Raw genomic sequence first — 26,221 nt, 5'->3', positions numbered from 1 at the left:
CAATGCCTTCCCCGAATCTCCCTAAAGCTTATGCCCTTTTGTACTGGATATGGCTGCCCTGGGGAAAAAAGGTGTTGGCTCTCCATTCTATCTATGCCTCTTGTCATCTTGTACATCTCCATCACGATGGGCAATTTATAGTGGCCAATTAACCTACCAACCCTCATATCTTTGCGATGTGCAGAAAAACTACAGCACCTGGACAACACCCACAAGGAGAGCATGCACTCTGCAGACAAGCAGCACTGGAAGTCGGGGTTCAACTGGAACTGTGAGGCAGCAGCACTACTTGTCGCATTGTTGTGTTGTCCAGTCTGCATTCTGACTGTTAATGATCTTTAACCTACGTACTCCTCTATAGGGCCTCCAATCCCATAAGCAGCACATAATGCCCAAGGTAATTGGGCATTATACCTGTCAGTGTGTATGTGGATTATGGCTGAATGGTGATAGGAGGGCTTGCTTTGTGGTAAACCACAAGCAGTGATTTAGTTTCAAAGTACACCTGTGACGTGCTGTTGCTATTTACTGATTGGTTGTCTTGTTTTGTGTGCTTCTCTAGTTCAGGCTAATTTATGGATAGCTGGCATGACAACAACCTGAATGGAATTTTCAGGGCTGTGATTGTCAGAGTTCCAAGAGGCGGGGAGATGGTTGTTTTTCTTTCTTTTTGGTCAAAACAGTCTTACTGTATGTTCATGTGAAAACTGGGTCATTTTCAGAAGAATGCATTCAAATAAGTTGAAAGATGTCTTGTGTCTAGTTATAGTTGTGCTAAGGTGATCGCAGGTATTAACTGAAGTTTATGTTTTATTTAAGAGAGGAAAAGTAATACATTGCTTAACAATAAAATGTGAGCAATGATTTGAAAGCATCTTTTTTTGAAGCATTATGGAGTTCAGATGTAGAGTTAAATAAATCAAAATTCAACAATGTTTACAGGGCATTGATTGGAATCTAAGGATTGGCTCTTTGTATTAGCTTCACACAGATCAATCCTACTGTGACATTGTGCACTTTGTATCTGGATGGGTGGGGGAGTCGGATTGAATGGTGTGATCCCGACACATTTACCTACAGGTTGCAGAGCCGTTTCAGCTTATTTGCAGCCTCTCACTGTGTGCAGCTCTGTAAATTTATTTGAATCTTTAGAGGATTGCCTTCTAATACTCTGCAATTTCTATAATCATGTGTACAGTATTCAGAAATATGAGGAAATGTTGATTTGATTATACAGCTGAACACATATTATAAAGTTGCAAGGATTTACCCATGTTTGATTAATATTTATATTACCTCTCTCATCTAAGTTTGTATGTTGTTAACACATTGAATTTTGTAAGTTGAATTTTGCTTTAGGTGGAGGGAAAGATTAAGAGTGTCCTTCATCAACAAGAACTAATCATAAAATGACTGCTATTGCAATATCAAGCAGCTGATTTTGGGTGGACTGATATGTTGAAAGTGCAATTTCAGAAAACTTGGTGAATATCCATCAGACTGTTCATAGTTAATTAAGAGCTTAAGTACGCTTTATCCTGTTAATCTCTGATCACTTCAATTTTGTTTACACTAAGCACAGCAGAGAATGAGAACATTTTGTTAATTTTAAATCAAAAGTGGCTGATTGTGCAGTTGAACAGTATAAATATAGAATACACAGTGGACTTTGTAGCTAACTAAAAATGATCTACATTGTGACCCTGCTCAGATCTGTGATTTTTACAGGTCAATTCACTCAGCTCTTTTTTGGAATGTCTAACAAAGTGTAGTTTTGTTGCTCATTTGTAGATTGTATCACATGAATTTGTGCTTCATTTTAGTTAAAGCTGAACACCATTTCCTAATTGTGGAAGGAAGCTGAATACATATTTTGGTACTTTGGTACTTTAGTACTTTGGACTATGTGTGATTGGTTGTTTTAAAGTAGTTGTCATAGTCAAACCAAGAGTTTAAAATCTTGCAGAAGATTTAAAAAATGAAAGAATCTGCTTTATTGAAACTTTCCACAAATAAGTTAGATAAAAATAGTTACAGAAATAAAGCAACAAGTAGTTATGACTTAAATAAGTGCAAGAACAAATACATGTTGCATATTAGTCAATTCATTTTTCACTTCCTGTCCTGAAGTTATTAAATCTTGTTAAGGTCTAATTCAATTGTTGCTGGTTGCCTTAATGATGAATTGAATTCAATCATTTCACTGCTTGCTTAATTGTAACATAATACACACTTTCTATCAAAGAATTTTAAACAAAGATATGTTTGGTAGTTTTGGCTTTGCATAAAGTACAAAGAACAGCTCATAAAATACATGCTGATAAAAGCTGTACCTTCTTCATTAATACACCTGTCATTTTGAAAGAAAGGAAACTTTTGTTACTCATAAGCTGCTGTCTCCTTCTAAAGAATTATTGTTTTTCTTGTGCATTGGGTAAATTTTCTTCCATACAAACCTTTTGATAAACTCTTGACTTCTCATTAAAAAAGAAATCAACATTCGTTCACATGTGACTGCTTTTATAGATTTTCAGTTTAACAATTTGAAATCTGAACTGCTTTAGTGTTGTCAGGATCTTAATGCAAGTGCTGAACTCAATCCATTGTCTCTGCTGTATCATTAAAATGTAAGAAACATGATTAGTAGATGACCAGAGAACATCTCAGGCCTGTCTTCATTCCTTCCCATCTCCTGTGCTCCTCTCTCTTGAACACAGTTATTACATTTGCTACCTTTCACTCATATAGGTCCAGAAAATTGGTGGATAATTAAAAATGCATGAACTTTATTGAGGTTATCTTTGCTTTGGTTGGAGGCCATCAGCTTAAGTGCATTGATTTTAGTTGCACACATTTCTTAAGTACTTTTTTCAAATGTAATAACTTTAAGCCTCTTAGCCTCAATAGACCATTAGTTCCCATTTGGTCTTTTAATTAGCTTTTATTTTTATTTATGTCAGTAGAAGCTTGGTTGCCAGAAGGCTGTAGGTTCCAGTCTGAGAGGCTTGAGCTCAGAAACAAAACCCCATGTTATCCCAGTGCAGGGTAGATGGGAGCTATATCGTCAGGCATGCTTATGTAGTCCTTTATCAGTCCTACACTGGGATGACTTATGGCAGAAATACCAGGGGTAACTCCTATTCTTTGAGAAATAATATTGTGGGTTTCTACTGTCAACGTGGGAGATCTATTTTTCTTGTGAATGCTGCTTATACATTGCTGTGTGCCAGTGATGCTGCTGTAAATGTTTTTTATTTTACCTGTGCATACATGGCTTTGTGCATATGACAATAAACTTGACTTTAATCTGTTCTGCTTTAAATTATATTGCTGAGGGATAAATATTGGCCGGGAAACTAGGGGTAATCCCCAGCTTGAAATAGCGTCTTGGGATCTACTCTCTGACAGACTAAATGAAGCATTGCCTTAACTAATAATCTGAAAGATATCCCCCTCAGTTCGTAAGCTCAGTACGTTAAAGACCGAGACTGGTGGAATTTTGGACATTAAGTGAATCTAGGCTGATGCAGGAAAATGTTACTGAGATGACGACTTGTCCTTATCTTATTGAACAGAGCAGCCAGCAGCTGAGTTGTCTGCTGTGCTTCACTTTCTGCTATCTTTTGTGCATTGAATTTATTCAATGTTTAAATTGGGGGGGGGGGGAACTGATGAAATGCAGAAGCATTCACCGATGATAATGTTTGTTTCGTCATGTACTACCTTGGATCATACAGAAATATCCATTATTACAAAGAAAAACTACCATTTAACTAAGTGACAAATTATGCATTTAAGTGAAATACAGAACAAATTAGAACACATACTAATACAGTACTACAAAGCTGTTATTAGTTTCTAATAATCATCTGGTGTATGCTGCTGTGTATGAGGTATCCAGGGAGGGGCTTGTTGTGTCCATTTTGGGGCAGCTCAATCACCTTTTGTCCCCACCGGACACCCATTTCTTACCTGTGGCTCCAAAGTAGCTGTTTGCGTGTCCTCTGCTTGGACAGGCAGGCTAAGCTGGGTGAGGGTAGCCAGAAGGCCTTGCTCCCCAGTGAGTTAGGGACATGTCTGTTCTAGAATGTGAAGCGAGCTCTGATGGAGGAGATCAGCAGTGATATCCAATGGCCAAGAGGTGGTTCTGCAACACTTCGTGGAGAGTGAAGGACGTGATGAGGCAGAGGAGAAGTCATGGATATCCTCTGTAACCAAGGACGACCCGGTTTATGACACATCATTGGACATGCTGCCATGTTCTTTTGGTTGACTGTAAATGAACAAATTCAGCACAGATACCTAGTGCAGATAAAGGACTGCCGCTAGACAATTCTCTCAGCAATTTCATCCTTCAAATCTGCATTTTCATTGTTACATTTAAGGTGATTGTCGATGCCTTCAAATTCTTTGTCGTTCCCAACTTGTTGAAGTAGTGAAATTGTTTCATATTCACTCCTGGCTATTTCTCCAAGCCTGTGTATCTGAAACCACAGTAAACAAAGTACTTCTGATTTGTCTTACCGTTTATTTCTCGCTAACTATTAGTCACAAAGAACACTGCTTTTTGAACATAAACACACGCAAATCACCCTATTTAAAACTGTTTATTCTAAGCGAAGTGTAGTGTCTAACGGCCATAAAAGTTCAAGTGACTAACGTTAGTTAGAAGCTATTTGGCAATAGTCTGCTGTCTTAATTAAATGGCATATTGTCCCAAGTAAATGAAGGGAATCTTGTCTATTTTCTTGGTTAGTTTTTGTTCTTTTAGTCCCAAATAAGTGAGTGCCCTGATTAACCAACAGACCAATTAACTGTACAGGATTTTACTTTAGGTCAGAAAGTTGTGAGTTCAAAGCTTACTGGGCAATTCTGAGCTCCTTGTTGAGCCAATGTTCCAAGACAATTCTGAAGGAACAGCACAGTGTTGGCAGTAGCATGGCTCTGATGAGAATTCTTCTCTTCCAGGTTTGACAAAAACTTGTGTCATAATGTTTCAAGGGCAACAAAATTACCCCTGATATCCCAGCCAGTAATTATTTCTCATCTGACATTAAAAATACATTTTCTGGCTATTATTTCATAAATGAATATCAGATCTTGCTGTGCGCAGATTAGCTGTTGTATTTTTTACATTAGAACTGTGATTAAGCATGAGAAATCCTTTGGCAACAAAGCATCTGGGACATCCTTGAGGTTGTGAAAGATACATTACAATAAAGTGCTATCTTTTATTTATAACTCTTTATAATCGAGTTTGTGGGAACAGAATGAATTATCTGACAGCGAGTACGTTCATTGGATTCACCCTTCATATTACTTGCTAATGTATAACATTTGTGAATGGTGCTGCATTTCAGTCTGCTCACTTAATAAAACAAGATTACCGAAATACAAACAACTTCTAGCATTTGCATCATTACACCATATGTACAGTCAGAAAGATTGGATGGGTAATTACAGTTTATTTTGTAACCAAGAAACAATGCTGATGAGGTCATAGACTAAAACCTTTACGGAGTTTTCACAGTCATTAATAATCCATATTTTTGAAGTGTCTGCTCACCATGTTCTGTGTGTCAGAAGTACAGGAAATCACTTTGAGCCGTTCTTTCAGACTGTTCATATGCTAATAACTCCTTTTGCAGCTTCTGATTTAATCAGCTTATGTTTCCTAATACATTGCTGTTTGTTCCTAGTTAAGTGTTTTGTATTAGTTCTTTGGTATTTAAACAGCCACCAAAATTGGCCCACTGTGATAGGTACATATTTTACCATGACTTAGGAGCTGCTTAATTCTTCTGCTTAACACTCCTCATTCTGTAGGAGAGGGTGATATTAACACTATGCAGTCAGCAAGATGAGTAATCCAGGGTCAGGATATGAGGCATGATTAACTTCAGAACATTCACAGTTTGGACAGTTGCACCAGTTTCTGATTAGTATATCAGTCCAGTAGTAAGTGTGGTCACACAGTGTCTAGACGTTAATATATTAATCTTAGTAAAATTCATTGTTTGCTCTGAAGTTCGGATTTTACGATCTTTCACGTGGAGTGGGTGTAGAAGGAAACAAGACAGGGCTTTCCTCTTTTTGCTTTCTTGTTAGGGATTATTATTGACCTGTTTGGTATATGCCATAGCTCATTTATCAGGTTACTACAAACATGTATGAATATTGTTTACAAAACCACTCCCATAAATCAAGCATCGTCAAGTGTTTAGTCAAACTAGAAAATCTTTGCAGCAAAAGTGATCTGAAAAGGGCTTTAATGTAGAAGTTGTTCTTTGTGACTCAGCTTCCTCTTCACTTTCCTCCGACGCTGCATCTGCCTCATCTTGCCAACTTGTGTCCCTTGCTGCCATTTCACTGCCCTCCTGATCTCCCCTCTCTGATTCTGGGCAATCACTTCTCAGTAAGTAACCATTATGTCCCCACCTTAATCAACCTGGAGTATGGAATGACATTGAGCCTCTGCCTTCATCTCCTCCTCTGCCCTCCCTTTGATCTTAAATACCCACCTTCCTCTCCCTTCCCTCACTCTAGTGTAGTCCCCACTGGATTTGCAGCACTCTGCTCACCAAGGACTAAATTAAACACTATGAACTTTCTCGGTGTCACGGTCAGCGAGCTGACATTTACCAGGAAGGGGAAGTTGGGGGAGCACACACCAGTTCTTATTGACGGATCAGCAGTTGAGAGGGTGAGCAGTTTCAAATTCCTTGGTGTCAATATCTCTGAGGATCTGTTCTGGGCTCAACATATTGATGCAATTACAAAGAACGGAAGATGATGGCTATAATTCATTTGGAGTTTGAGGAAAATTGGTTTGTCATCAAAGACACTTGCAAATTTCTACAAATGTACCCTGAGGAGCCGACTGATGGTATCACCACCCGGTATGGAGGAGGCTACTACGTAGAATTGGAAAAAGCCACAGTAAGTTGTAAACCCAGCTAGCTCCCTAATAGGCACTAGTCTCCCCAGCATTTAGGTCACCTCCAGAAGACGATTAAGGAACCCCCGTTACCCAGGACATGCCTGCTTCTCATTGATACCATCAAGGAGGAGTTACAGGAGCCTGGAGACACACACTCAACATTTTGGGAACAGCTTCTTCCCCTCTGCCATTAGTTTTCTGAATGGACAATGAACCCATGAACAATACCTCAGTATTTTTTCCAAATCTCCTTTCATACTACTTATTTAATTTATTTTTAACTATAGATCATTTTTTGGTAATTTTTAATTTTTATTATGTAATACATTGTAGTGCCGCCACAAAACAAGAAACTTCACGACATTGTCAGTGATATTAAACTGGATTCTGACTCTAATTCCGATTCTAAATGTCATGCAAATTCACTTTTTGCAAGAGCAGCACAGTATATTACAACACAAGGATATAGATGTATGTTAACGTAAGCTTAAATTGACATTAATAATTCATAACTAGACAAGACCAGAATGAGCAGAATAAGCATAATACTAGTGCAAAATATAAAGGGAGAGAAAATTGAACGCTGAGGTGGTGTTAAGGTTCTTGCGTCAGTTCAAGAGACTGGCAATGGGAAAGGAGCTGTTGTTCAGTTTTGAGGTGTGGGTCTTCAGGCTCCTGTACCCCCTATCTAATAGCATCATTGGGAAGAGGGTATGGGCCAGAGAGTAGGGGGTCCCTAATGATGCTGCCTTCCTGAAACATTGCCTCCTGTAAATGTCCTCAGTGGTGGGAAGAACCATAATGGAACTGGCTGAATCCACCATTGCCAATACCATCTGATATTCCTGCCCATTGGTGTTTCCACGCCAGACCATGATACAATCAACCGGAATGCTTTCCACCGTAAATCTGTAAATGTTTGTTGGAGTCTTCAACATACCAGATCTCTTTAAACCTCTATGAGAGTGGAGATGGTGCTGTACTGTGCTGTCTTTGGGTTGCAAACTACAGTGCGAGTTTTCCTAATTTTATAATGTGTTACTGCTGAAAAGAAATTTATGGAGTGGAGTGTATTGTGCAGGTCTGTTAAGTGAGCTTATCCTGGCATCATTTTACAGCACTCAATTAAAAAAACTCTTTTTCTCTGTTCTGGGTGTTTCATATTCTTATCTGCAAACAGCTGAAGATTGCCTTGCTTAAGTTGAGCCTGGCTCACCGCAGATAAAAATCTCCACCGTGTTAGGTACTTAATGCTGCTGCCTATCCTATACAGGAAGTTATGAGCTGAATTTCCTTATGATTGCTTGGAGATCCTCTCTTGCCAAGCCAGTGATCAAGGAGTTATCTGTGTAGTCTTGCTGGAGGTATTCCACAACAGGAAAAGTTAGGTTACTGAGTTCAACTAGTTCTCCCTTTGGCCTTAATTTAAAGTATTGCATGCATTAGAATGCTGAGACCAAGACAATGTGTACTTCCTTTTTGACCACATGCGAGTTCAGTTTCATGCTGCTTTTCATGCCCAAATACATTTCATAATTTTCAAATTGTTGCTTAATATTAACAAGCTTTTGAAATACGACTAGGAATTTACTTGCAAACAAACAGCTGCAGAGATGGCCCATAGAGGTTACATGAGAAACTACTACAATTACTTCACCAAGTACATGTTCAACTTTGTGAAGAATTAAGTACCTCAAATTCTCAGCCTGTAATTTTTTTTAAAGCTGAAGATTTATGATTCATTGGTCAGACCTCACTTGGTGAGCAGTTTTGGGGACTCTGTCTCAGAAAAGATGTGCTGATATTGGAGAGGGTGCAGAGGAGGTTTGTTAGCATGATCCTGGGAATGAAAGGGTTAACATATGAGGAAGGCTTGATGGCTCTGCGCCGGTACTCACTGGAGTTTAGAAGAAAGAGTGGGGATCTCATGCAGGGGGATGAGAACCAGAGTGCCAGAACAGTTAGCGGAGAGGTTGTGGAGACCTCAGACCAAGTCAGGAGTCAAAAGGTTGAGCATGGTTCGACTAGTACCCTGAACTGCATCTATTTCAGTGCCAGAAGTATCGTAGGAAAGGCAGATGAGCTTAGGACACGGATCAACACCTTAAACTATGATATTGTAGCCATTAGTGAGACTTGGTTGCAGGAGGGGCAAGATGGAAGCTCAATATTCCGGGGTTCCATTGATTTAGACATGATAGAACTGGAAGGATTAAAGGAGTCCCATTCCCATTCTGATATGTCTATCCATGGCCTCCTCTACTGTCAAGATGAAGCCACACTCAGGTTGGTGGAACAACACCTTATATACCGGCTGGGTAGCCTCCAACCTGATGGCATGAACATTGACTTCTCTAACTTCTGTTAATGCCCCTCCTCCCCTTCTTACCCCATCCCTGATATATTTAGTTTTTTTTTTGTTTTGTTCCCCCCCTTTTTTCCTTTCGCTCTCTGCCCATCACCCTGCCTGTTCTCCATCTCCCTCTGGTGCTCCCCTCCCCCTTTCTTTCTCCCTTGGCCTCCCGTCCCATGATCCTTTCCCTTCTCCAGCTCTATATCCCTTTTGCCAATCACCTTTCTGGCTCTCAGCTTCACCTCACTCCCTCCGGTCTTCTCCTATCATTTTGCATTTTGCCCTCCCCCTCCTACTTTCAAATCTCTTACTATCTTTCCTTTCAGTTAGTCCTGACGAAGGGTCTCGGCCCGAAACGTCGACAGCGCTTCTCCCTATAGATGCTGCCTGGCCTGCTGCATTCCACCAGCATTTTGTGTGTGTTGGGTGATATTACTAGTCAGGGAAATTGACACGGCAGTGCTCAGTCAGAACAGATTGGAGAACTTGTCTAGTGAGATGTTATGGGTGGAAATGAGTAATAAAAAGGTATGACTATGTTAATGGGGCTATGTTACACATCCAAGGGAATTAGATGAACAAATTTGTAAAGAGATCACAGAATGTTGCAAGAAATACAAGGTTGTTATAGTGGGTGATTTTAACTTCCCACATATTGACTGGGACTCCCATACTGTAAAAGGACTAGATGGGATAGGGTTTGTCAAATGTGTTCAGGAAAGTTTCCTTAATTAGTACGTAGAAGTCCCAACAAGAGAGTGTGTGAAACTTGGTCTGCAGTTCGTGAATGAGACAGGGCAGGTGACAGAAGTTTGTTTAGGGAAACAGTTTGTGGACCACGATGCTATTAGTTTCAAAGTAAATAAAGAGATGGGTCTGGTCTGTGGGTTGAGATTCTAAGAAAGGCCAGTTTTGTTGGTATTGGAAAGAATCTGGCAAGAGTGGATTGGGACCGGCTGTTTTCTGGCAAAGATGTACTCGGTAAGTGGGAAGTCTTTGAAAGTGAAATTTTAGAAGTACAAAGTTTGTATAAGCCTGTCAGAGTAAAGGGTAAAAATAACAACTGTTGGAAACCTTGGTTTTCAAGAGATATTGAGGCCCTGGTTAAGAAAAAAAAGGCGCATAGTAGGTAGGAACAATTGAGGTGCTTCTGGAGTATAAGAAATGCAAGAGAACACTCTAGAAAGAAATCAGGAGGGCTAAAAGAACACAGGAGATTGCCTTAGCACGCAAGGTGAAGGAGAATTCTAAGGGATTCCACAGAAATGTCAAGAGCAAAATGACTTCAAGGGACAAAATTGGTCCTCTGGAGGAGCAGAGTGGTAATCCTTGTGTGGAGCCAAAAGAGATGGGGCAGATCTAAAATCAATTTTTTGCATCTGTATTTACGTAGGAGGTAGACACATCCTCTAGAAATGAGGCAAAGTGGCTTCAACTTCTCGGACCCTGTACAGATTACGGAGGAGGAGGTGTTTGCAGTCCTGAGGCAAATTGTGGTGGATAAATCCCCAGGGTCTGACAAGGTAGTCCCTCGGACCCTGTGGGAGTTAAGTGCAGAAACTACTGGGGTCCTTGCAGAGATATTTAAATCACTTAGCGACAGCTGAGATACCAGTGGATTGAAGGATAGCCAATGTTGTTCTGACATCAGTGGTGTGGAAATTATTGGAAAGTATTCTAAGGGACCAGATATGTTTGTAAGAGACCAGTATTTTGATAGACATGGACTGATTAAGGCTAGTCAGTATGGCTTTGTGCTTTAGTCATGTCTAACCTATCTTACAGAGTTTTTCAAGAAAGTTACCAAGAAAGTGGATGAAGGCAGGGCAGTGGATGTTTGTCTAAGTGGACTTTAGTAAGGCATTTGACAAGGTCCCGCATGGGAGGTTCAGTTGCTTGACATTGAAGATGAGGTAGTAAATTGGATTAGACATTGGCCAGAGAGTGGTAGTAGAGGGTTGCTTCTCTGACTGGAGGCCTGTGACTAGTGGAAAGCCAGAGGGATTGGTGCTGGGCCCATTATTGTTTGTCATTAATATGCTTACATTTTGTATTTCTGACTGAGCAACTTAGCAACAATAATTTCCTTCAGGATAAGTACAGTTTTATCTTGTCTTTTATCAATGATTTGGATGATAATGTGCTTAACTGGATCAGCAGATTTGAAGATGACACCAAGATTGGGCATGTATTGCACAGTGAGGTAGGCTATCATGGTTTGAACAGGGATCTGAATTTGCTGGAAAAATGAAGGATGGAATTTAATGCAGACAAATGTGAGGAGTTGCACTTTGGTAGGACCAACCAGGGTAGATCTTACACACTGAATGGTGAGTTCAGTAGAACAAAGGGATCTGGGAATACTGGTCCATGATTCGTTAAATGTGGCAACATAGGTAGATAGAGTCATAAAGAAAGCTTTTGGCACATTGGCATTCATCGATTGAAGTATTGAATACAGGAGATGGGATGTTAAGTTGAAGTTGTATAAGACATTGGTGAGGCCTAATTTGGAGTGTTGTGTGCAGTTTTGGCCACCTACCTACAGGAAAGATGTAGACAAGGTTAAGAAAGTACAGAGAAAATTTACAAGCATGTTGCCGGGTCTGAAGGACTGAGTTATAAGGAGAGATTGAATAGGTTAGGATTGTATTCCTTAGAACGTAGAAGATTGAGAAGAGAGTTGATAGAGGTATACAAAATTATGAGGGATATAGATAAGGTAAATGCAAGGATTCTTTTTCCACTGAGGTTGGGTGGGACTATATCCAAAAGTCATGGGTTAAGGGTGAAAGTTGAAAAGGGGACCATGAGGGGAAACTTCTTCACTCAGAGGGTTGTGAGAGCGTGGAATGAGCTGCCAGCACAAGTGGTGCATGTGAGCTCCATTTCAACGTTTAGGCAAAGTTTGGATAGGTACATGGATGGTAGGAGTATGGAGGGATAAGGCCCTAGTGCAGGTCGATAGGAGTAGACAGTTTAAATGGTTTCAGTATTGAATAGAAGGGCTGTCGGGCCTGTTTCTGTGCTGTACTTTTCCATGATTCTGTGACTCTCATTAAAACCTACTGAATATTGAAGGTCTGGAATAAAGAATGTTTTCTATAGTGGTGGAGTCTAGACCAGAGGGCACACGCTCAGAATTCATGGTCGTCCATTAGAACAGTGGTGGGGAAGATGCTGGAGTCAATTATAAAAGATGAAATAGCGGCAGTTGGATAGCAGTAACAGGATCGGTCCGAGTCAGCATGGATTCACAAGGGGGAAATCATGCTTGACTCATCTTCTGAAATTTTTTGAGGATGTAACTATGAAAATGGACAAGGCAGAGCCAGTGGATGTAGTGTACCTGGACTTTTCAGAAAGCCTTTGATAAGGTCCCACATAGGAGATTAGTGGGCAAAATTAGAGCACATAGTATTAGGGGCAGGGTACTGACATGGATGGAAAATTGGTTGGCAGACAGGAAACAAAGAGTAGGGATTAACGGGTCCTTTTCAGAATGGCAGGCAATGACTAGTGGGGTACCGCAAGGCTCGGTGCTGGGACTGCAGCTATTTACAATATACGTTAATGATTTAGATGAAGGGATTAAAAGTAACATTAGCAAATTTGCAGATGACACAAAGCTGGGTGGCAGTGTGAAATATGAGGAGGATGTTAGGAGAATGCAGGGTGACTTGGACAGGTCTGGTGAGAGGGCAGATGCATGGCAGATGCAGTTTAATGTGGATAAATGTGAAGTTATCCACTTTGGTGGCAAGAACAGGAAGGCAGATTACTATCTGAATGGTGTCAAGTTCAGAAAAGGGGAAGTACAATGAGATCTAGCTGTCCTTGTTCATCAGTTACTGAAAGTAAGCATGCAGGTACAGCAGGCAGTGAAGAAAGCTAATGGCATGTTGGCCTTCATAACAAGGGGAGTTGAGTATAGGAGCAAAGAGGTCCTTCTGCAGTTGTACAGGGCACTGGTGAGACCACACCTGGAGTATTGTGTTCAGTTTTGGTCTCCAAATTTGAGGAAGGACATTCTTGCTATTGAGGGAGTACAGCTTAGGTTCAAGAGATTAATTCCCGAGATGGCGGGACTGTCATATGTTGAAATATTGGAGCGACTGGGCTTGTATACACTGGAATTTAGAATGATGAGAGGGGATCTGATTGAAACATATAAGATTATTAAGGGATTGGACACACTAGAGACAGGAAACATGTTCCCAATGTTGGTGGAGTCCAGAACCAGAGGCCACAGTTTAAGAATAAGGGGTAAGCCATTTAGAACAGAGTTGAGGAAAAACTTCTTCACCCAGAGAGTTGTGGATCTATGGAATCCTCTGCCTCGGAAGGCAGTGGAGGCCAATTCTCTGGATGCATTCAAGAAATAGAGCTCTTAAAGATAGTGGAGTCAAGGGATATGGGGAGAAGGCAGGAACGTGGTACTGATTGTGGATGATCATCCATGATCACATTGAATGGCGGTGCTGGCTCAAAGGGCCGAATGGCTTACTCCTGCACATATTGTCTATAACAGAGATGAGTACTTTTTTGTAGCCAAAGGGTTGTGAATCTGGAAGTCATTGCCATGGACTGCTGTGGATGCCAAGTCACTGGGTATATTTGAAGTGGAAGTTGATGGGGTATCAAATGTTATGGGGAGAAGGCAGGAGAATGGAGTTGAGGGGGATAATAAATAATCCATAATGGAATGGCGGAGCAGACTCGATGGACCAAATGGCCTCATTCTGCTCCTATGTGTTAAGGTATTTATTCATACTTCTGGTTCAATTGTTTGTTATAGTTAATATGTCTCCCTTCATGTTATAGCATTGAACAAGAAACACACTGTAAAGTGGATTTTGGTTAATTGGGACAGCCTCTTATTTGGTGCAACTCTTAAAGAACAAAAACAAATCGAGAGAATAGCTGGAATTCCTTTTGTTTATTTGGGACAATATGCCACCTAATTAAGGCAGGATGTTGTTGTTAGACCATTTTTAACGAGTGTCAGTTGCATGCACCTTGTGTGGCCTTTAGACGTTACACTGTCCGTAGAGCGAAGAGTTTTTAAAAAGCATCACTTGCATATGTTTGTGTTCAAAAAGCAGCGATTTTTGTCACTGGTAGTTGGCAAGTAATAAAAAGCAAGACAATTCAGAAATGTTTTGCTCACTGTGGTTTCAAGCACTCAGGGTTTGAGATGCCAGAAATGGCCAGGAGTGAAAAATTCACTACAGGTACTTCAAGTTTGGAATTACGAAGAATCTGAAGGTATTGAGAATCATCTTAAATGTTAAAATGAAGATTTGGGTGATGCAGTCATTGAAAGCACTGTTTGAAAGCAGTTCTGTATCTGCACTAGGTGTCTGTACTGATTTTGTTCATTTACAATCAATCAAAAGAACACGGCAGTGTACACTGGATAAATTCCTCCGTCAGTAACTACTAGAACTAATAGACAGTTTTGTAGTACTGTAGTAGTATTGGCAATGTTCTAGCTTATTCTGTATTTCAATTAAATACATAATTTATTATTCAGTTAAATGGTAGGTAGTCATTTTTATACCTTTTAAACTATTTCAATGAAACTTCAGCTAATTGGGCTAAAACGTACTGGTTCTGATATGTCCCAATTAACTGGATTGCTCTGTGGTGTCAACCTTAACTGAAGCCAGGCAACATTCATGAGGTTAGACTGACCTAAGAAATGAATAGGTAATGAATCTAACAGTAATATTTTGAGGCTTACAACATTTGCTTTGAACGTGTCCACAGTAGGAAGCTGAGAGGAGAGATGCACTTCATTGTGTCTCACAGAATGCTCATGATGCCAAATTCTGACAATTCCTTTTACACGTTGACTCAAGAATACCATATCCATTAGATTACAGATGTATTTCTGAGCAGATGTAAGTGCCGCAACTTAGCAAAGCTAGAAGTTCAAATCTCTCTGCTTGTATTAATATGCATGGTATCGACTGCACATCGCCCCTGGTTCTGAAATGTGGTTTCATTGGCCATATTGTTTAAAATGTTAAATTTGGTTATGCTCCTTGTAATAATTAACATGAATTTAGAAACATAGACTTATCTCCGTTTTTGAGCTTAAATGTGTTTTATTTCGGTTTTAGTGCTGAAGTTGTCCGATGCATTCAGCCATTAAGAGTTTTGCAAATTAACAAGAAATTAGGCTGGGGCAGCAAAAGTGTCCATTTGTCAATGGTTTGCCAACTTAGTCATTCAACAACTAGTTTTCCCCTACAATTGCTTCCATTGCTTTAACTTTTCTTGTTAAATAAAATTTAGAAAACAAATGCTGACAAAATAGCAATGACGGAGTGAGTTGCAAGGGAGTAAGTTGAGCCTAGAAGTGGCAGATTCAACAATGTCGTCAGTCTAATTGAAACATGTGTCTAATAGTCATAGAGAAGTACAGCACAGAAACACCCATCTAGTCTACGCCAAAAGCTATTTAAACGGCCTACTCCCAATGACCTGCACTGGGACCATAGCTCTCCATATCTCTACTATCCATGGACCTATCCAAACTTTGCTTGAACATTGAAATCAAGATTGCATGAACCACTTGTGCTAGCAGTTTATTCCACACTCTCATGACCCTGTGAGTGAAGAAGTTCCCCCTCATATTACCCTTAAACTTTTCATCTTTCACCCTTAACCCATGACCTCTGGCTGTAGTCCCACCCAACCTCTGGGGAAAAAGCCTGTTTTCATTTAACCCATCCATACTCTCATAATTTTGTACATCTCTATCAAATCTGTTCTCAATCTTCTACGTGCTAAAGAACACATTCCTAACCTGTTCAATCTTTCCTTATAATGCAGGTCCTCCAGACCCAGCAACATCCTTGTAAGTTTCCTCTGTGCTCTTTTAACCTCATTTACACCCTTCCTGTAGGCAGGTGACCAAAACTGCACACAATACTCCAAATTAACCCTCACCAACATCTTATACAACTTCAACATAACATCCCATCTTCTGCACTCAATACATTGACTTATGAAGGTCAATGTGCCAAAAGCTTTCTATATAACCCTTCAAACCTTTGATGCCACTTTCAACAAATTATGGTCCTGTATTCCCAGCTCCCTTTGTTCTACCATAATGTACATTAATGTATTAGATTATGTCAAGTTTTAATACTCATATTAAAGAAGTGCCAGTTCAGTTCTTTCCTTGAACCCTGATAGTTTACACTGATTTCTGAATTCTTACACATTCTCTTTTTTGTTCCTCCTTCCTTGACACCTACATTAAATGGTTGCTTTAGTAACAGCCACAAAACTACAAATTTATACATGTGGGATACAGGGAAGTACAAAGCTTCTGAAGTTCTAAAGGGTTCAATTAGTCAAGCAGGTCACTTGGCATAAGATTATTAATTTGCTGAGGAACTTTGTAAGTGGTAGAAAATAGGACAACGTAAGTACAGCATTTTTGATAACTATCAAGTGAGCATACTTAATTGAATAGTGTATTTCTACTCAAAATACTGAAGCAGAGCTAGTTGGCTAAATATACTGGATCAATAATGGGGGATACATAACAGGGGTTGAGATCTTTAAGTTCCTCAGTGTGAACATTACGATTAGCCTGTCCTGGTCCAACCACGTTGATGTCACAGCCAAGAAAGCTCACCAGCGCCTCTACTTCATCAGGTGGCTAAAGAAATTTGGCACGTCCTCATTGCCCTCACTAAGTTTTATTGATGCACCATAGAAAGCATCCGTTGGTATAGCACCTACCCTGCTTGCGACCGCAAGAAACCGCGGAGACTATTGGGCACAGTTCAGCATATCATGGAAACTAACCTCCCCTCTCTGGACTCCGTCAATGCTTCTTGATCTCTCAGTAAAGCAGCCAACATAATTAATCAATATTCATGCCTTCAGGTTGGAGGCTGCCCAGACAGAATATAAGGTCCTCCACCCTGAGGGTGACTTCATCGTGCCACAAGAGGAGGCCGTAGACTGACATGTCAGAATGGGAATCAGTATGTTTGGCCATGGGGAAGTTAGGCTTTTGACGAATGGAGCGGAAATGCTCGAAGAAGCGGTCCCACAATTTAAAATGGGCCTCAGCAATGTAGAGGAGGCCGCATAGGGTGCACTGGATAGAATAGACAACCCCAGCAGATTTGCAGGTGAAATGTTGCTTCATTTGAAAGGCTTGTTTGGGGCCTTATTGGAGGTGAGGGAGGAGGTGTAGGGGCAGGAGTAGCACTTTGCAGGGATGTGCCGGGAGGGAGATTAGTGAGACGGGATGAATGGACAAGGGATTCATGGAAAGGAGAGGGGTGGGGAGGGGAGGTAAAGGTATGTTTTGTGTTAGGATCCCTTCGGAGATGGTGGAAGTTGCGGAGAATGATGTGTTAGATGCAGAGGCTTAGTGATATAGGTAAGGACACGAGGAATTCTATACTGTTAAGGCGGTGGGAAGATGGGGGTGAATGCAGACGGTTGGGATATGGAGAAAATACGGGTGAGGGGAGCTTTTCACTGTATCTTGGTACGTGTAACAATAATATCCCAAAACCAATCACATGAATCTCTGTCTCAGTATCCTGTAAGGAACATAAATATTTTGGACCGCAAGACAGGAGAATTGTCACAATGATCATTGAACCTGAATCAGAATCAGGCTTATTGCCAGTGACATTACTCGTGAAATTTATTGTTCCAGAGGCAGCAGTACAGTGCAGGTGCAGCAAATTACAATAGGCTGCAGTAAAGTATAAATAATGCAAAAGAGGATTAGTGCAGGCGGGGAGAAGAAGCTATTCCTGAAATATTGAGTATGGCTCCCCAGGTTTCCTTACCTCCTCCCTGCTGGTAGTAATAAGAAGAGGGCATTTCACAGATGGTGAGGATCTTTAATGATGGATGTCACCTTCTTAAGGCACTGCCTTCGAAAATAGCCTCAATGGTGGGGAGGCTACTGCCTGTGATGGAGTACAAAAATAACTTAAAGGAACAAATGCTATTGTTCCTTGCTCTTTGACACTGATGTTGCCAAAAGTATTCTGGTAGGGCTGAAGGAAAATTTGACATTTATGTTGCTCTTGAAGTACTTTTCTATTTTAAAACTTAAAAGTGAGGTATATTTCTTCAGGGGTGGGGGTGGGGGGAGGGAACCTCTTGCTTCGGTCCACCATGCAGTGAAATCTCAGCTAATCTGTGATCCAACTCCATACACCTACCTCACGGCTCATCACTTTCATTCTGTAGTTAATTAAAAAGACAATTAATCTCTGGTTTGACATGAGGTTTGCAGAAGGACAGGCTCTACCTTTTTGCCTAAGCAATAAATTATGAAAAGGATTACTTGCAATACCTTGATAACCTCACTATTGCGACACATTCACAATGTGTTTGCGTTCTGAAATCATTAGAACACTTAAATCTGTTAATTAATATGCAGAAATAAGAAGAGAGATTTCAATTTTCTCCTTTTTTGAAAAAGAACAATTATGTTTAATTTAGTTAAATTATATTTTCGAGTTCAAGTTCATTGTCATAAGACATCCTACGTTGTCATCGTACAAGCAAACAAAACAACATTCCTGTGGTGCACCTACAAAACATCTATCACAGAGCACATTAATGAAAGAATTACCATAAATGATTAAATAAACTATAATTCAAAATGCATGTAGTGTTCAGCACAGGTAAGCAGTACAGTAAATAGTTAGTGGTCCTAGTGAGGGGACCTCGGTGCTAGCAGGGTATTCGTTACTCTCACAGCATGAGGGAAGAAGCTGTTACCCAGTCTGGCAGTCCTAGTGCTGATGCTTCCATACCTCTTTCCTGTTGGTAGTGGGTCAAAGAGATTGTGGGATGGGTGGTAGAGATCCTCAACAATGCTTTGGGCTCTTCATCTGCAACACTGCTGGTCAACATCACCAATGGGGGGAGGGAGACCCCGATGATCCTCCCGGTGGTTTTTCGGTCCTGTCTAGGCTCTTGCAGTCTGATGCCTCACAGATTCCGTACCACACAACGATGTAGCCGGACAGGACCTGCTTGGTGGCGTTCCTATAGAAAGCTGTTAGAATGAGGGCAGGGAGCCTTGCACTCCTCAAACTCCTCAGAACGTGTAGACTGTGCTGTAGCTTCTTGACTAGTGAGGAGCTGTTGTGTGTCCAGGTTAGACGTCTGTTATTGCATGCCAAGGAACTTTGTTTTCTTCACTCTCTCCACAACAGAGCCATTGATGTGCAATGGAGCATGGTCGACCTGTGGCTTCCTGAAGTCCACAGTTCTCTCTTTTGTCTTGTCCACATTGAGGCTCAGGCTGTTGTTCTCAACCATTTGACAAGCCTCCTCTGTTTGTATGCTGACTCATCATTGATGATGTTGAGGCCAGTCACTGTTCTATCATCAGTGAATGATGATCCAGTTTGAGCTGGTTCTAGCAGTGCGGTTGTGAGTCAGCAGTGGGTTGACCACAGGAATGGCGGGGTGGGGGTACCAGTGCTCCGCGTAATGGAGCTTGAAATACCACTGCCAACTTGGACCTACTGGTGTCTTTCCATCAAGAAGTCCAAGATCCAGTAACAGAGTGGGGTGTTGAGTCTCAACGAGGACAGTTTACTCATCGGTCTCTGAGGGATGATCATGTTAAACGTCAAGCTGAACATCATCCTGGTGTGTGAGGCATCGTTTTCTAGGTGGGACAGGATGGAGTGGAGGGCTGTGGCTATGGCATCGTCAGTCAGCGGTAGGCAAACTGGAAAGGGTGCAAAGTAGCAGGAAGGTGGTATTTTATACAATCCAATACCAGCTGCTCAAAGCACTTCATTATTGTTGAAGTCACTACCATTGGGCGGTAATAGTTTAGGCCAGCTCCTGTTGCTCTCTTTGGCAGCAGAATGATTGGATTCCTTGAAGCCTGCAGGGACAGTGGGCTGTTGCAGAGAGATATTAAAGATATCCATTAGACCTCTGTTAGCTGGGCTGCACAGTCTCTCAACACCAGGTATGTGTGGGTTTACCTTGACTAGGATCCTCCTCCTCAACTCAGCTGTGGCTGGACAGGGTGCCAGTTCTTCAGGGGGAGAGGGGGCGTTCCTCGATGTCACATCACTCATTATGTCAAATCGTGCGCAGGAGGCATTCAGCCTATCAGGAAGAGAGTTGTTGTTGTAATTGGTTATGGTTTGTATACCTTCTGTGTCCTTGGTGTCACAAAGGTGTCTGTGGATTTTCTGTACATACTCATGCTTTGTCTTCCTGATGGCTTGGGAGACTGCGCCTCTTGCTGACTTTAGAGTCGTCCTGTCCCCTGATCTGAAGGCAGTGTCCTGATCCCTGACTTTTGCAGTCAGCCACGGTTTCTGCTATGTCATGGCATTGTTCACTGTAATGTCCTCAATGCATTTTCTAACGTCGCCAGTCATGGATCCCATATATTTGTTAATGTTGACGTGATGGTCGTAGGTAGCGGCCTCCCTGAATATGCTCCAGTCCGTGCTTTCGAAACAGTCCTGCAACGCTGAGGTGGCACCTTCTGGCCAGGTCTTTGTGATATATTTTTGCTTTGCATTTAATACTTGCAAGTAATTTCTGAATTTCTCAAGTATGCTACATTGCTTGTTATGAATCTAGCCATCTGTAAAGTTGATAAAATGATATTATTTGGTTCTTTCCACGTGGCAAATACTCATGTTTTCATCAAGGTTTCAAAGTGGAGGGATATTCTGCAGGGATGGGTGTAGGACAAAGACAAAGTGAAAATCACTAGTAACTCATTGTTTAAAGAGAGAGTATTTTCAAACCTAAATTATAGTCCTCACCCTTAACATCCAGATAATTCTGAGATTACAAGACTGAATCTGCAGGCCTTAATTTTGAGACATGGGAAATAGATGATATAAAGAAATCCAGAAGATGAGAAATTAGAAGAAGACTTCAGAAATCTTGATCATATATTCTTGCTGAACTGTTTGGTCCTATGCACACATTCTGAAAACGTGTCTCCCTATGAATTGTAAGGTAAGATTCCAAAATGAGAAACTGCAGCCATTTACTATTAGTTTGTTAATCTTGAAACAGTAGAGAGAGATGTAAATTTCTATTTTTCTTGACAATTTTGTTAAACAGAAGCTTTACATTTGGTAGAACCCATTGAATTCTTCCCAACTGAAAAGTACATATTAACCAAGATGATGAAATTTTGTCAGTGGTGTTGTAGACCTGCATGCTAGAACTAGCTATATCTGTACTCAGGTGGTCCAATAGTTCTAACGCTGTCTACATGAGCACACAAAATATTGCTCTCAAGTCTAAATCTGGCTACTATCATCTAGTGGTTTGCTTTGAACTGTCAGAAATGAAGGAGGAGTCATTGACTTCTATGTTAATAATCTGTTCAGTGGTATTTGGATTTCACAAAGAAATCCAAGCTCCAGACTGCATTAGTCCCCTTGACTAAACTCGTCTTTTGTTTAAAGAACTAATACATTCAGCTGCTCTTGACATCAAGGCAACTTTTGACAAAATGCGGCATTAGTGGGAATTTAGGAAGAAAACTATTAACCAGTTGGAGTCATACTTAGCCCAAAAGAAAATAGTTATGGTTGTTGAAGTCATTCATCCTATTTTAGACACTGCTGGCACAGACTTTTTCCCAAACTATTTTTTGCTGCTGTATACTGACCACCTTCCCATTATTAGGTCAGAAATGGGGATGATTGCTGATGAATGCAGAATGTTCCCTTTGATCAGCATCTTCTGAGATATAAAGCAGTACACGTTTATGTGCAGCAAGACCTGGATGGGCTGAGCTGAACGGAATACGCCTGGGCTCTTTTGATTTTGTTTTTTATATTCTGTGATTTTTGCTAATATTTTTTGTTGTTGTTTGCGCAATTTTTGTTTTGTGGCTGTCTGTATGAAGATGAGTAATTGGCTGAGCTGGAGACAAGTGCCAGGAAAAAGGCATGGATTGCTGGGAAGGAAATGGAATCTGTGTTGGAAAGTACAGAGACGTTTTTGCTGTACTTTTACCGGTTGTCGGAAAGGCAGTCTGGCATTTCGGACACATTAGAGGGATTAAGGTAGAGAGCGATGATGTACGATTGAACATCACGTACAAATGGAAGGTGATCCCCTTTGGGGGAAATGGACGAAAAAGCAGAGCTTTCGGTAGAAAAACAATTAGACATGATTGAGAGGTTATTTTTCTGGGCATGTGATGAATAAAATCAGAACTTGGGGTCTGTAATTTGGCAAGGAAGCCAGCGTTATTCTTTGCACATTCCTGTGGAACGGCAGCCCTTATAATAACAAATTGTGATGAGCATCTACAGTTAGAGTTGCATTGGGATATTTGACTGATTTCCCAGCTTCATTATTTTATGCTGTTAATGGGTGCATATTCATTATCTCTCACTTTATTAGCTTCCTTTTTAGAAAATGGAACAAAACACTTTATGTGTGCCTAGAACTTGACAGCTCTGCATGTATTGATGGTGTACTTGTTTTACCTTGACCCCATACTGAAGTACAAGCCCTTTCTTGAATAGTTTCCTCTCCCATCACTGTGACAATTATTGAACCATGTTCATTACTCTGGAGGTTTCCATGATGTGTTCTTTACAGTTATTCCCAGTTCAATCACTATTGAAAGGGCCAAAAAGCCTGAATGTGTGGTTGCTGGGGAACAGAAACAACTCCCTGTAACCATAGGAACTAATCTCATTAGTTAGTACAAGGTAAATGAAAAATACCATGCACTGTCTGAATCGTCAAACCATACCTGGATATTGATTGACTCTAACATTGACATCTTTCATCCGAGCTTCAAGTGTCAGGACAAAATTATCAAAGTTATCTTAAACTTTAAAAAAAGCGGTTTATTTGCCAGTGGCTCTGCAACACGCACTGCATTGGACAAGCACAAAATGGTACTGGAATAAGAACCAGAAGGTAAATCTGGGTAAGCTACTCACCAAAGGTTCAGCCATTAGATATTAATCATCACGTACAGCGTGCTTGCTGAACAGAGTGACACCAGGGCTGCTGCCCAACAATGTGTGCCCTCAGCCCTGGCCAAACAACACTTCAGCCAGCTGTTTCTTTGCCTTGCATGCACGACTTCTGATAACAGCACCTCAGACAGCTAGGGAACTATCAATGGCAGGGATCACTTTGTTTCTCTTTGGGCTCTTCACACTAGGTGTGCCTGTCTTCCCCTTTTATGTTTGACATTTATGGACCATTATTAAAGGCAGTTCTTCAGTTACCCCTGCTCAAGCAATTCCATTGCATTGGCTGTTTTGTATTGGGAACTTAAGGGACCAGCACTAAGATCCAACGATATCCTCTGAGAATCCTATTTTAATTTTGCATATAGCCCCATGTGAAAATAGAACAATAACCCCCTTCATCCTCGGGGCTAATTACTTCAGTACAAATCATTTAAGACTGAAATGAATTGACTTAAATTGGAGCAGTGGCTGCAAAGAGGTATGGGGAGGCATGTGATAGGCCATCTTTTGTGTTTGTAGTTGCCAAGAATATTCCCTTGACTTACCAGCGTATTGAAAATTTGTGACTGTTGGCCAGTGCAACTTATCCAATCATCGAGGCCATTTCACAATAGAACTTACTCATGGGAAGCCTATGACCCTAAAGCTGAAACCTGGCTTTCATTCATGTAATTGTAGAAGCTGCGATGGATGCTCAGTGTGCCTGTGGCTGAGTTTGTTACACAGGGGATGAGGAGTGAGGTTTTCCAGTCCCATTTCTAAATCCTTCAAGGCCACGCTTTTAATGAAATGACATGAAATTAATATCACCCCATTAGCCAGAGGATCTGCAAGGGTACCCAGATAACCTGTGGGCTGGCTGTAGCCGAAGGAAACCACTGCCATTCAGCCTGTTGCAGAGGTATACCTGCCAGTTTAGGAGCCCTACAATCAGCCCATGGTGAACTGATTTACCAGAATGTTAATTTCTCCTTTCTCACCTGGGTCGACATGAAGTCCAGTGGCACCACGATGAGATTCTGAGGGATGTTCCTCTGCAAACCTGTACCAACTGGATTTGGACCCAAGCAAACCTGCCAGGATAGGATCAGCGTAGGTGGCAGGTCTGGGCAGGAGACTTTGCACCCGGAATGCCTCGCTTTGTGACTGGATGAGGCATCCAGTGTCGATGGTACTTGCTATAGCTGTGGAATTTATATTCAGTGCCAGTGTTAAATGATTATTTCTGCTTTGTTCACAATCTTCATCGTCGGTTCAGTGTTGCAGGAGTTGATATTATTTGTGGTGCCAATAATGTCATGGCATTCTGCGTATTTTTATATCAAATGTTTTCCCAAAGTACAATGTTGTTAAAGTACCTTGCATAGTGCAAGAAGCCTTGGCTGATTTAAATTGTATTCAACTTAAATCTCATCTAGTCCCGGATAAGTCTCCGGGACCGGACGGGTTATACCCCAAACTACTGTGGGAAGCGAGGGAGGACATTGCTGAGCCTGTGGCAATGATCATGCCATCATCGATGGGGATGGGAGAGGTTCCAGAGGATTGGATGGCTGCAGAGGTTTTTTTCCCTTATTCAAGAAAGGGAGTAGAGATAGCCCAGACAATTATAGACCAGTGAGTCTTACTTTCCATGCAAGGCTTATTGAGAAAGTAAGGAGGCACGGGATCCAAGGGGACCTTGCTTTGTGGATCCAGAACTGGCTTGCTCACAGAAGGTAAAGAGTGGTTGTAGACGGGTCATATTCCGCATGGAGGTCGGTGACCAGTGGTGTGCCTCAGGGATCTGTTCTCGGACCCCTTCTCTTTGTGATTTTTATAAGTAACCTGAATGTGGAAGTGGAGGGATGGGTTAGTACATTTGCTGATGACTCAAAGGTTGGGGATGTTGTAGATAGTGTGGAGGGCTGTCATAGGTTACAGCGGGACATTGATAGGATGCAAAACTGGGCTGAGAAGTGGCAGATGGAGTTCAACCCAGATAAGTGTGAGGTGGTTCATTTTGGTAGGTAAAATATGATGGCAGAATATAGCATTAATGGTAAGACTCTTGGCAGTGTGGAGGATCAGAGGGATCTTGGGGTCCGAGTCCATAGGACAATCAAAGCTGCTGCGCAGGTTGACTGCGTAGTTAAGAAGGCATACGGTGCATTGACCTTCATCAACTGTGGGATTGAGTTTAAAAGCTGACAGGTAATGTTACAGCTATATAGGATCCTGGTCAGACCCCACTTGGGGTACTGTGCCCAGTTCTGGTCACCTCACTACAGGAAGGATGTGCATACTAGAAAGGGTGCAGAGGAGATTTACAAGGATATTGCCTGGATTGTGGAGTTTGCCTTATGAGAATAGATTGAGTGAACTCTGCCTTTTCTCCTTGGAGCAGCGGAGGATGAGAGGTGACCTGACAGAGGTGTATAAGATGATGAGAGGCATTGATCGTGTGGGTAGTCAGAGGCTTTTTCCCAGGGCTGAAATGGCTAACATGAGAGGGCACAGTTTTAAGGTGCTTAGAAGTATGTTCAGAGGAGATGTCAGGATTAAGTTTTTTATGCAGAGAGTAGTGAGTGCATGGAATGGGCTGCTGGCAACGGTGGTGGAGGCAGATACCATAGGGTCTTTTAAGAGACTCCTGGATAGGTACATGGAGCTTAGAAAAATAGAGGGTTTTGGGTAACCCTGGGTAACTTCTAAAGTAAGGACATGTTTGGCACAGCTTTGTGGGCCGAAGGGCCTGTATTGTGCTGTAGGTTTTCTATGTTTCTGTGTTTTCTAACTCATGAATCTTTGTTTTGAACTCCTCGCTGAGAGGGGAGTATACTAATAAAATATCTTCCTTGGAATTAATGATAACTGTGAGTGACAACAAACTGATAGCTGCAGCTATTCTCATGTCAGTTTTCATTAGAAATGTTTCAC

The 26,221-nt window shown here is 41.3% G+C and overlaps 1 protein-coding gene across 3 annotated transcripts in view; it reads left to right on the top strand.

Moving 5' to 3' along the window:
* adcy7 (adenylate cyclase 7) overlaps positions 1–26,221 on the top strand; it is a 166,146-nt gene that overhangs the window by 12,511 nt on the left and 127,414 nt on the right. The window lies entirely within an intron of this gene.

Source organism: Hemitrygon akajei, chromosome 17 (assembly GCF_048418815.1).
Source record: "Hemitrygon akajei chromosome 17, sHemAka1.3, whole genome shotgun sequence".
In the NCBI taxonomy this organism is placed as follows: Eukaryota; Metazoa; Chordata; class Chondrichthyes; order Myliobatiformes; family Dasyatidae; genus Hemitrygon; species Hemitrygon akajei.
The sequence above is the reverse complement of the archived record's forward strand: the minus strand, read 5'-3'. Positions and strand labels throughout refer to the sequence as shown.